The sequence below is a fragment of the Parasteatoda tepidariorum genome, chromosome 8 (genome assembly GCF_043381705.1).
Source record: "Parasteatoda tepidariorum isolate YZ-2023 chromosome 8, CAS_Ptep_4.0, whole genome shotgun sequence".
Lineage (NCBI taxonomy): Eukaryota > Metazoa > Arthropoda > Arachnida > Araneae > Theridiidae > Parasteatoda > Parasteatoda tepidariorum.
In genome coordinates this window covers 53,747,248-53,758,583 of record NC_092211.1, presented here as the reverse complement: position 1 = coordinate 53,758,583, position 11,336 = coordinate 53,747,248, and the positions used below count along the sequence as shown (strand labels likewise).

Genomic DNA, 11,336 nt, shown 5'->3' with positions numbered 1-11,336 from the left:
TAATCACGGTAGTTTCTCGTTCCAGGTATTTTTTTTATAACGTCTGACAATTTTTCTGTCAAAAAAAAAAACGAATGAAACTTTGCACAAAGTAGCCCCAAAGTGCAATTTTTTTTCATTTTCCGTTTATTTGTTATTAATTTTCAAATTTTTTTAACGCTAACATGATATAATTGTTTATTAATATATAAATAAAGAATTTTGCACTTACGACAATTGTTTTATCAACGTCTTTGCATTTCACAGCTAAAGTTTCCACGCACACTTTTCGACATCCGACGTCCTCGGAAAGTTGTTGACATTGGATGAACGAAACACACTCTGAGATTGTTTTAAAATTCGAAAAAATGTTTGTAGTAATAGAAGAGACTTCTATCTTCAAATTCCACGCATTTTTAACGTGAAATAAACATAATACTGAATAGCAGCACTTGAAAAATGCCAAATTCGAATTTGCACAAAGTACATGATGCTGCACATGACGGTAACCCATTTGTTTTTGCTAAACTCACTAGACTTTTAAGTCCCTAAAACTTACAGTTTTTCTTTTCCATTTTTCATAAAATTGTCACTATCATGTCCCGTTATTATACTGTTTGTGAGCACTCAAATCTGTTAATGTTGTTTTTCTGCTTCGGCAGTAAGTTCATTGGATAATCAAGAATCGTCTGATATCTGTAAATGCTCTTTCCCCGATTCGGCGGTATGTTTCTCGGAAAAATAAGCATTTCCGTTTATAATATGATATCTGTAGATGTTGTTTTCCTGCTATCGCAGTATATTTGTTGGAAAAACAAGCATTGCCGTTCATATTATGATATCTGTAGATGTTGTTTTCCTGCTATCGCAGTATACTTGTTGGAAAAACAAGCATTGCCGTTCATATTATGATATCTGTAGATGTTGTTTTCCTGCTATGGCAGTAAACTTGTTGGATCAAAAAACATTGCCGTTTATATTATGATATGTGTATAATCTTGTTTTTCTCTTTGGGCAGCACATATTTTGTAAAATTAAACATCAGCATGTTATTCACATGTTGACATTATTAAATGTTATTTCTCAGCTAAAATTTAAAAATCTTCGACGAGGATTGAAAATCTTGATTTGATCTAGATTTGAAAATCTTGTCGAAACTGGTATAAAAATGATTTTGTAATACATTCTTTTTTAAAAGAAAGAAGCATTGATATGCTATTTGTAGATATTCATTTTTCATTTAAACGGTGCATTCGAAGAAAAATGAAGCAATATTTGTTATCATTCCAACTTCAACTGTTGTTTCTCTTTTAAAACTATCTGTCAAAAATCGAAGCAACGATATGTTGTTACGGCATCTGGAAATATTTTTTTCCCTTCCAGATGGTACGATGTTCGATAAATAAAACACTGACATGTTCTTATGGCATTTGTAACCATCGTGTTTCTTCTAAAATGGTACGTTTTTGGAAGATTGATGAACTGATATGTTGTTGTGCTATCTGTAATTGTTTTTATTTTTAAGATGGTAAGTTTGTGAAAAAATGAAGCAGTGATACGTTTTTTTATGATATTTGCAAACATCATTTAAATGTTATTTGCAAAATATAATGTTATGATATTTGAAAATATTATAAATAAAATAAATTAACGATCGGTAATTATATCTTAAAATAGTGTTTTTCTTACAAGATGGTACGTTTGTAGAAGAAGAGAGCCATTTTACATATTATTTTGAAATCTTTAAATGTTGTATTTCTTTTAAGGGTTGTACAAAGATAAAGAACTGTACAACGTCTTTTCTTTCATAGGTACTATTTTTATTGAAAAATCAAGTTGTTGCTATGATTTATGTTATTATGATTTCATCAAATGTTGTTTCTCAAGTTCTATGTTCGTTTATTGCAGAATAATGAATATATCGCAGATATTTCCCTCTTAAATAAACATTATAATACTACTAATATATACTATATCTACAAAAAAAAATAATTAAACATTTTTAAAAAAATCCCCTTTCCTTAGTCAGTTTTTTTTAACCAAGTATCAGAAAGCAAATTCTGAAGATTTAAGTTTGTTTATTAGTTTCGTACAAAATTATTTTTTCAATAACAATAAATAAATTAATTTCTTTAAAAATCTTATTCGAAATTCTAGAACTTTTAGTAACGTAACGCGTTTTTCTTTTTTTTAAGTGATCGTTAGAATAAATTAGCAACATTTATTCCTAAGATGATCAGGAAAATTATTTGGTTAATATATTGAATTGCTATAAATTATAATTAGTTGCGTTAAAATGGTTAAAACCAGAAAAATGAACTCATAAATATAATGATGATGAAATAAAGTATGAAAAAAATAATAAAAATCGTTAAGCATTATAATGTTTTTTAAAAATTTGCTATCATGTTATTACATTTTTAAGAAATTGGATTTAATACTACTTTACTGAATAATTCTTACTTGTGTTAATATAAAAGCAGTGAAAAATCTCCCAAAAAAACAGTGGGGATAGTTTTAATCTTAAGAGAGAAGTTATTATTTGAAAGTTAATGAAGATATTGATTCATCATTTTTCTAAAGCAATAAAATAAAATTCGTCAGAATAAAATAAAGTCGTTGTCTAGCAATATCATTACCACTATTGTAAAACCATAAACTTGCGCACGATTTCATGATGCTCGCAATTAATGTCAGAGGTTTCGATCGGATCGCTTTATCGGGTTGTCAAATAACGATTGATGCATTTTGTCACCATTTATTTCGTAGATAAATCTTTTGGTTTATCTTCCGTGGTTCTTCCTGTCATGGAATAAACTGAATCATTTCCTACTCCTTTTTTAACTTTTTATAGGACCATTTTTTTCTTCTAATTTTACGTTTAATAGTTTATGGAATTGAGTTTGATTTAAAAAATATAATTAATTTAGTTTGTTTTAGCTAAAACAATCTTGATTTTCAAGACCATTTTTTTTGGAAGGAAGGTGGGTGATATTTAAAAAATTTTACCTGCTGTAGAGAATGAGTCATAAACTTGGGACTTTTAGCGTATAAATGAATTTATACATTCTATCTTTATAACTACAAATTAACTCGGTGCGAAATCATCAAATGAACGAATTTCTAACGTACATGAGAAAATACCTGAGCAATCTTGGCTTCTCTTCTTGACCTTACTCTAACCTGTACTGTTACCCACATTCGTGTAAACAAAGCCCTTCATTGATTTTTTTTAAGATATAAGATTGCTGCGCAAACCATAGGTGGAAAAATATCTTCTCATCGATATTGAATTCGAAAGGTGATTCTGAGAAACACCCCCAAGTTTTATCAAACAATCATACTAGCTTTAATTAGTTTCATTCCGCCCTTATCACTAGTGATTCAACAGATTTCGATAGTATTTTTATTTTCCCCTCGGTTTTGATAGTTTTTCATTCAATTTATGACCACTATTGCTCATTTTTTCCACATCATTTTTTGCAAGGATTCTGAAAATATACATAAAGACTACATTGTATGGAACCGTTTTCAAAATTAAATTTTTTTTTTAAATACTATTCGATTTTTCATGTGTACATAAGCCCTACAATCAAAGTTTGAACGCATTATCATAAATATATTTTTAAAAATTTGTAAAAGTTTTAAAAAAATGTTTTTTTAAAAATTATTTAAAGAATTATGATTGAATTTTATTTTACAATAAATAACTCTTGGAATAAAATAGAAATATCATCAATTCAAGAGAAAAAAAGAAAGTATATTGATTTAATTATTAGAATTTTTCAGCTTTTCATATGAAATCGTTTAAATTCCTTATTTCTTGAAATCCCGCTATAAAAGTTTCTGAAACTTTTTTTTGGGTTTTTTATTAATCTTTTGAAATGATGTACAAAAACGAATTTTAATAATTAATTTGATTCATTACCTTAAGAAATTTTACTTTCAATCAAAAAATTATTAATAATATAAATTTTTTTATTTTTACAAAGTCTCTACTTTGTTAGTGACAATAATATAACTTTAGTAATAGAGTTCATTATGCTTTTTAAAATCTGAAAATTCTGTAATAAATTTTTTTTAAGTTATCCAATGGAAATTGTATCACTTCTATTAACACCTAAAAGGAACTGCTTTTAATTTAATGAATAGATATCTTTTCCACAAAAAGTTCTCCAACTTCAGATAATACAATTGCGACAAAGACTGTAATCCTAATATTGCGTAAAACTACTTTATACTTCTACCCGCATTAGGAGAGTTGCCAATTTATATTCCCATCTTAACAAAATTATATGTATAAAAAAGGGTAAGAGATATCTCCTCTTGAAAATCGATTTCAATTTTTTCTTCAGACGATTTTCCTACTCCTTGTAGTGCATCAGCATTTTATTAAATTCTTCATATTGAATAAGTAAAAAAGAAATAAAAACGATATCGAATCTATAATCAATGAAAAATTTACACCAGATTCATTTCACGTGCAACATAATTGCGGAAATAATGTTGATATCCGTTTCCATGGAGATGGACGAGAGAGCGTTGACTCAAAAGTTAGCAGACGATTTGTAGATGAATGATACTATGTCCCTCTGGTGGGAAAGAGGTTAGTTACATCGTTCCCAGTGGACTTCTTGGAAGATCAACCTTTATTATTATCTTATACAGCTTTTTTAAGAGTGAAACGGTATTCTGGCTCAACAGGTGAGTCCATTAGTGTCATTATATAGATATATATACAGATAATAACTCTATCATGGTTTTCCCGCTCATATTGCATTCTCTTTGTAACATCATTTTGATGATTCATCGAATACTTTATCTCGCTTTCCTACAAAGGATTATGCTGGAAGCAAAGAGATCAGCAGTTCTGCAATATGTGAAGAGAAAGGGTTAAATTTAAAGATAAAGAGAAATCTTTTTTTAATTTCATAAAAATATTCAAAAATTACAATTTTAGAGTCTATTAGTGTCATTTTATAGATATACTTTCAAACTCTAAGATGATTTTTCCATTTACATCAACTTCTCTTCTATAAATAACATAATTTTAATGATTCATCAAATACTTTATCTTCCATTCCAACAAAGAATTATATCGGATACAGAGGAATCATCCCTGTAATAATTGAATCGAAAAAGGCTGAATTTAAAGATAAAGCAAAGGAATTTTTCGATTTTGTGAAAAATATTCGGGAATTCAAATTTTATATTCTATTAGTGTCATTTTATAGATATAATTACTGACTATAACGGTATTCCAATTACATTGAGTTCTCTTCTATAAATAATATAATTTTAATGATTCATCAAATACTTTATCTTCCTTTCCAACAAAGGATTATAACGGATACAGAGAAATCATCCCTGTCATAATTGAATCGAAAAAGGTTGAATTTAAAGATAAAGCAAATGAATTTTTCGATTTTATTAAAAATATTCGAGAATTCAAATTTTATATTCTATTAGTGTCATTTTATAGATATACTTACTAGCTGTTACATGATTTTTCCAATTACATTGAGTTCTCTTCCATAAATAATATAATATTAATGAATCATCGAATACTTTATCTTCCTTTCCAACAAAGGATTATATCGGATACAGAGGAATCATCCCTGTAATTCTTGAAAAGAAAGGGTTAAATTTAAAGATAAGGATGTTTCGATTTTATAAAAAATATTATATTTGAGAATTCAAATTTCATAGTCTATTAGTGTCATTTTATAGATATACTTACTGAATATAACGGTTTTCCAACTACATTGAGTTCTCATCCATAAATAATATAACTTAAATGATTCATCGAATACTTTATCTTCCTTTCCAACAAAGGATTATATCGGATACAGAGGAATCTTTCCTGTAATTTTTGAAAAGAAAGGGTTAAATTTAAAGATAAGGTATACGAATGTTTCGATTTTATGAAAAATGTTATATTTGAGAATTCAAATTTTATAGTCTATTAGTGTCATTTTATAGATATACTTGCTAACTATAAAATTTTTCCAATTACATTGAGTTCTCTTCTATAAATAATATAATATTAATGATTCATCGAATACTTTATCTTCCTTTCCAACAAAGGATTGTATTGGATGCAGAGAAATCATCCCTGTACTCTTCGAAGAGAAAGGGTTAAATTTAATGATAAGGTAAACGAATTTTTCAATTTTATGAAAAATATTTCGACTTTCAAATTTTATAGTCTATTAGTGTCAGTTTATAAACATACTTATTAGCTTTTAATTGATGTCTCCGCCCATAAATGAGTAACATAACTTTAATGATTCATCGGATACTTTATCTTGCTCTCCAACAAAGGATTGTATCGGATACAGAGGGATCAACTTTGTTATTTTTGAAGATAAATTGTTACATTTAAAGATAAATGAAGGTATTTGTCGATTATATAAAAAAAAATATTTTTGAGTTTATTAGTGTCATTTCAACGACATATTTGCAAACTCTATCACGGTTTTTCTGCATCAAATTACGTTTTTTTTATTAATAAGGAACGGAAAGTAATGTTTCATCATGTACATTATCTTACTTTTGAACATAGGATACCGGATACAGAAAGTAAGAAGCGTAATTTGAATAATTATCCTTAATTTATCTTGCGTTCTAACAAAAGATTATTCTAGATAGGACACAGAGGGTCAAAAGTTTCAGTGACACATTTACACAAAATTTTCTTTTTAACAAAGGATTTTATAGGAAACCACAGATCACACAAACCATCCGGAGCCCAGAAAGTAATTTAGTTATAATGGCCACTTATGGGGTCTTGGGCCAAAGGAAGACCTCCAACTAGATGGTTAAACAACACTAGTAAAGAACTACTGAAACTTCCATTTCTTACTACATTCATTACATTCCTACTTCCATTTCTTACTTGAAAATAAGAAATGGAAGAAGAGTTTTCCAAGGATAGTAAACGTTGGATATTGCTTGTGTTTGTGGCAGCCAAAGCCTGTAAAGGGTTGTAGTGCTCATAAAGAAGAAGAATATTATACCGGATATAGAAAGATTAGTTCTGTAATCTTTGAGAGAACTAGAGTTAAATTTAAAGATCAAGTAAACGAATTTTTGATTTCATAGAAATAAACTTTGAGAGTTTAAATTCTTGAGCCTTTTATTGCTTTTGGTATTGATGCACTCACTAACTCTGACATGGTTTTGTTTATCAAATTGCGTTCTTTCCTATTAATAGGGTAAGTAATTTTTAATGTTTTATCATATACTTTATCTCGTTTTCTAATAAAGAATTATACCGAGAACAAAGAGATTTGTTCTGTGATCTTTGAAGAATAAGGGTTAAATTTAAAGATAAAGTACTAAAATTTTCAATTTCATTAAATAAAATATTTGGTGGTTTAAATTTTTGAATATGTTAGCATTACTTTATATACATTTAATTATATCAAGGTTTTCTGGCTAACATTGCGCTCTATTTCATAATTACGTAACATCATTTCAATAATTTATTCTTACTTCATTTTGCGTTTCAACAAAAGATTATTCTAGACAGGATACAATGGGATTAGATCTGATGTATTTGAAGAGAAAAGAATAAAATCCTTGCTTTGCAACAAAGGAGTATACTGTATATCAACTCTGCAATTATGAAAAGAAAGGGTTAAATTTAAAGATGTTAACCCCTTATCTTTTAATTTTCTAAAGAATATTTATAGTTCGAGTTCTTGGATCTATTAGTGATATTTTATAGATATAATTAGTAACTTTATCACAGCAAATCTCCTCAAGTTGCGTTCCTTTTCACCAATAAGGAAAGTATTTTTACCGATTTACCAGATATTAAATCTTGTATACCGACAAAAGATTAAAGAGGATATAGGGAGATTAGCTCAGTAATAATTGAAAAGATTAAATTTCACACCAATGAAAATAAGTTTTGTGATTTTCTAAAAAATATTTAAAAGTTTTAATTCTTGAGCAAGTGCTTCGTATCTTTATTTGAAATTTATTTTAAGCTATTTAGCAATAAATTCTTCGAAAGGTTACTCTTTTTAATAAATATAAGAAATATAAAATACAATTGTAATTTTATATTTCTATTTATTTCAGATTTTTGGAACAAATTGCAAGCTTTTAAGTCTAAAATTGTGATAATTTCTATAAAACAAAGAGTAATATCAATTATTCAACGCATACTTTGTTTTACGTTCCCAGAAAAGATAATACTAAATGTAGAGTGATCAGCTCTGTAGTCTTCATAGGACAAAAGGTTGTCTTTCGTTTTTATGATATAAAATTTTCGAGATTTTCAATACGTATGCAAATTGCTTCATTTCAAACATTTGTATCATTTTCTGGTGTTTAATTTAAATTAATTTTTAACTTTGAAAAACTAGTTTTAGTAAATTCTTAAAAATGTGATACTTCTGAATACCGTTAATACTATCTTAAGACAATTTAAATAAAACTAATTTGAGATCAAAACTGAACAAAAAAAGTATGTTTAGTTTGTTTAGAAATGTTCGAACTGTAAGACCCTCGAATGTAAACATCATTAAAATATTAATAAATATAAAAAAAATTATAAAACATATAACATTTTATTTAATTAACTTTTATTTAATTTGTTAAAATGATCTACGGACAATCCTAAAGTACACAGCAAAACAGGTTAGGGACAAAGTCCTACATATACAAGATTGAATACTTTCGAATTAAAAACCTTGTATTCATTAGAAGGTCAAAAAGTATTTCTGTGGTGTAATCACTTGGAATTAAAAAGATATCGGAGGAGCAAAGTATAAATTTTATTTATTCTTCGTACTATAAAAAATATTTTAAAGGGATAAAAATCTTTCATGAGAAAGTTTTATTTTGTCAAATATTGTGAAGTCATGATAATTAGCGCAAATTATTTGGCTGCTTTTAGGTTGAATCGGTGATTCATAGATATTGTTACCTTATGTGTAAAATCGGATTATCAATCAGCAAGTAATTCTGGGTATACGCTGATTTTTTACGATGATCATTTTGTCAAATAATGTAAAGTCATAAAAATCATCGAAAATTATTAGGCTGAATTTAGGTTGAATTGGTAATTCAACCTAAATTATTAATTACTTAACGTGTAAAATCGAATTATCAGCCAGCATGTAATTCTGGGGATTCGCTGATTCGTTTCTCCGGATAGAAATCGGATATTCAAAACAAATTACACAGTTGATTATACTTTGTACCATTAAAAAAGAAAAATAGTTAATAGAAAAATAATACTTAGTTAAATTCATTTACGAGAAAGTTTTATTCTGTCGACATGATAATCATTGCAAATTATTCAGCAGAATTTAGGTTGAATCGCTGATTCATAAAGATAATTACTTTACGTGTAAAATCGGATTATCAATCAGCAGGTAATTCTGGGTATACGCAGATATTTTTCTTTCCGCATAGAAATCGGATATTTAAAATAGTTTACACAGTAGATTGATAATGTAAAATCATAATAATCGTTCCAAATTATTTGGCTGAATTTATGTTAAATCGGTGATTCATAGAGATGATAGATTTACGTGTAAAATCGGATAAACAATCAGTAAGTAATTTTGGCTATTCGCTGATTTTTTTTCCCTTCATAGAAATCGGATATTTAAAACAATTTACTGTGTTGGTTTAATGCGAAGTGTAAATAATTATTTATTTCGTTATGAAATATATATTTCTTATAATAAATGTTCTAAATAGAAATTAGAAAATAATATTTAAAAGATATAAAAGTATTTTATGAGAAATTTTTATTACGATAAATTGTGACTTATTTTTATTAATATATGCTGCGTGCTTTATTTCATATAAATGGTTGGTTTAAGTAAGTACTGTGTATTTTCTTACTTTACGAACTTTTAAAACTCATAGCAATCGAATATATTCTCTCTTTTAAATATAGAACATACACAGTTATCAAACGATTTCGAACAAATTCTAAAACTGCTTAATACTTTTTATAAATTACAAATAAGCTATGTTTGCAACAAATATTTTCAAACTGAATAAATAAATAAAATTATCAAGGACATGCATAAATATTTTACGACTGATGCATGATATTACCCTAATGATGGACAGTACCTGAATATTTTATTCTGATGTTTGATGCTTTAAGTTTTTTTCCGTATAACATATCAGATGCATAAGGTTTTATGTTTAAAGTGCTTTATATTAAATGTACAAGGTTGAGTGTAATATTAATTAGTGCAATACCAGTGTGATAATAAAGTTGAGTGTAATATTAATTCGTGCAATACAAGTGTGATAATAAAGTTGAGTGCAATATTAATAATTCAATCATCATTTACGTGAAAAGAGCAATTAACTTTCGTTCCTTTCTCGTTCCTAGAAGGTAACTATTTTTATTTATCTTTGAAGCTTTGTTTACTAGTAAATGAAAGTGATTATTTCTGTTTGTATATTATTCCACATAGTTATTAAATTAATTTGCATATGAATTAAAAAAAATAAAAAACTTTAATCACCGTTTAAATTTTAAACTATACTCACAATAAAACTAATGTAAATAAAATTGAATTTGTTTTAAACACTTTTACATTAGAGTATTATATAACGGAATCAAATAACATAAAATTAACTAAACAAAGCTCAAGCACATAAATTTTTTATTGATATTTTTCATATTAAATTTAAATGACGCGAAGTAAGCAGAGGAATTTACTCGTAAATTAATCTTGTGTGAAAACTTGTTTTCTTCGAAAAAAGTAAAAACAATTAGAAAAATTTTGGAAAAATAATAGAAAAAAAATTTAAATACTCAGATTTCAAGAAAAAAATTTTCTTAATTGTGAAAGAACTGAAATATTTTCTATACGTTGATGATAAAAAATTTTTTCTTCTGAACATAGTGCAAAACCTTTTTTCGATTTGGTCTTAAAGAAGAAATAATAATAACAATAGTAAGAATAATAAACACTGAAATTAGAAAACGATTTCGAAGATCTTCCATTCATAAAAAAGTTTTTCAAATATACATTGCATTTTTTAACTTTAAATTGTTGTTTTTTATATAAAATAAGCCACATTAGGACACTTTCTTAGGATTATGAGTTGCTGTACACTGTAAAAAAAGTTTAGTGTATCTCAGCTCTAATGTGATGACTATTTCACACCTAAATGTTGTAGAGCCAAAGAATAGTTCATGGCTTAGCGAAACACCAAGAATGTTCTTCTACACTACTTAGTGTAAAGTAGACGCCACCACTTTTGTTATTCAGAAACACTAAAATTTATAATTACATTAAGATAAGATACACATTAGAGAGTTAGTATATATATATATATATATGTTTATTCAAAGAAAGTACGTT

General features: G+C 27.0%; 1 protein-coding gene across 2 annotated transcripts in view; it reads left to right on the top strand.

Annotated features, from left to right (window-relative positions):
* Window positions 1-4,527: 4,527 nt before the first annotated feature.
* Window positions 4,528-11,336, top strand: part of LOC107455010 (calcyphosin-like protein) — a 39,939-nt gene continuing 33,130 nt past the window's right edge. Inside the window, exon 1 of one of the 2 annotated variants that reach the window (XM_043042128.2) lies at window positions 4,528-4,683. The gene's annotated coding sequence lies outside the window, so the exon portion shown is untranslated. Of the gene's footprint in view, window positions 4,684-10,082; window positions 10,358-11,336 lie in introns of those variants that run through there. The other variant, XM_043042131.2, reaches the window with a different exon arrangement.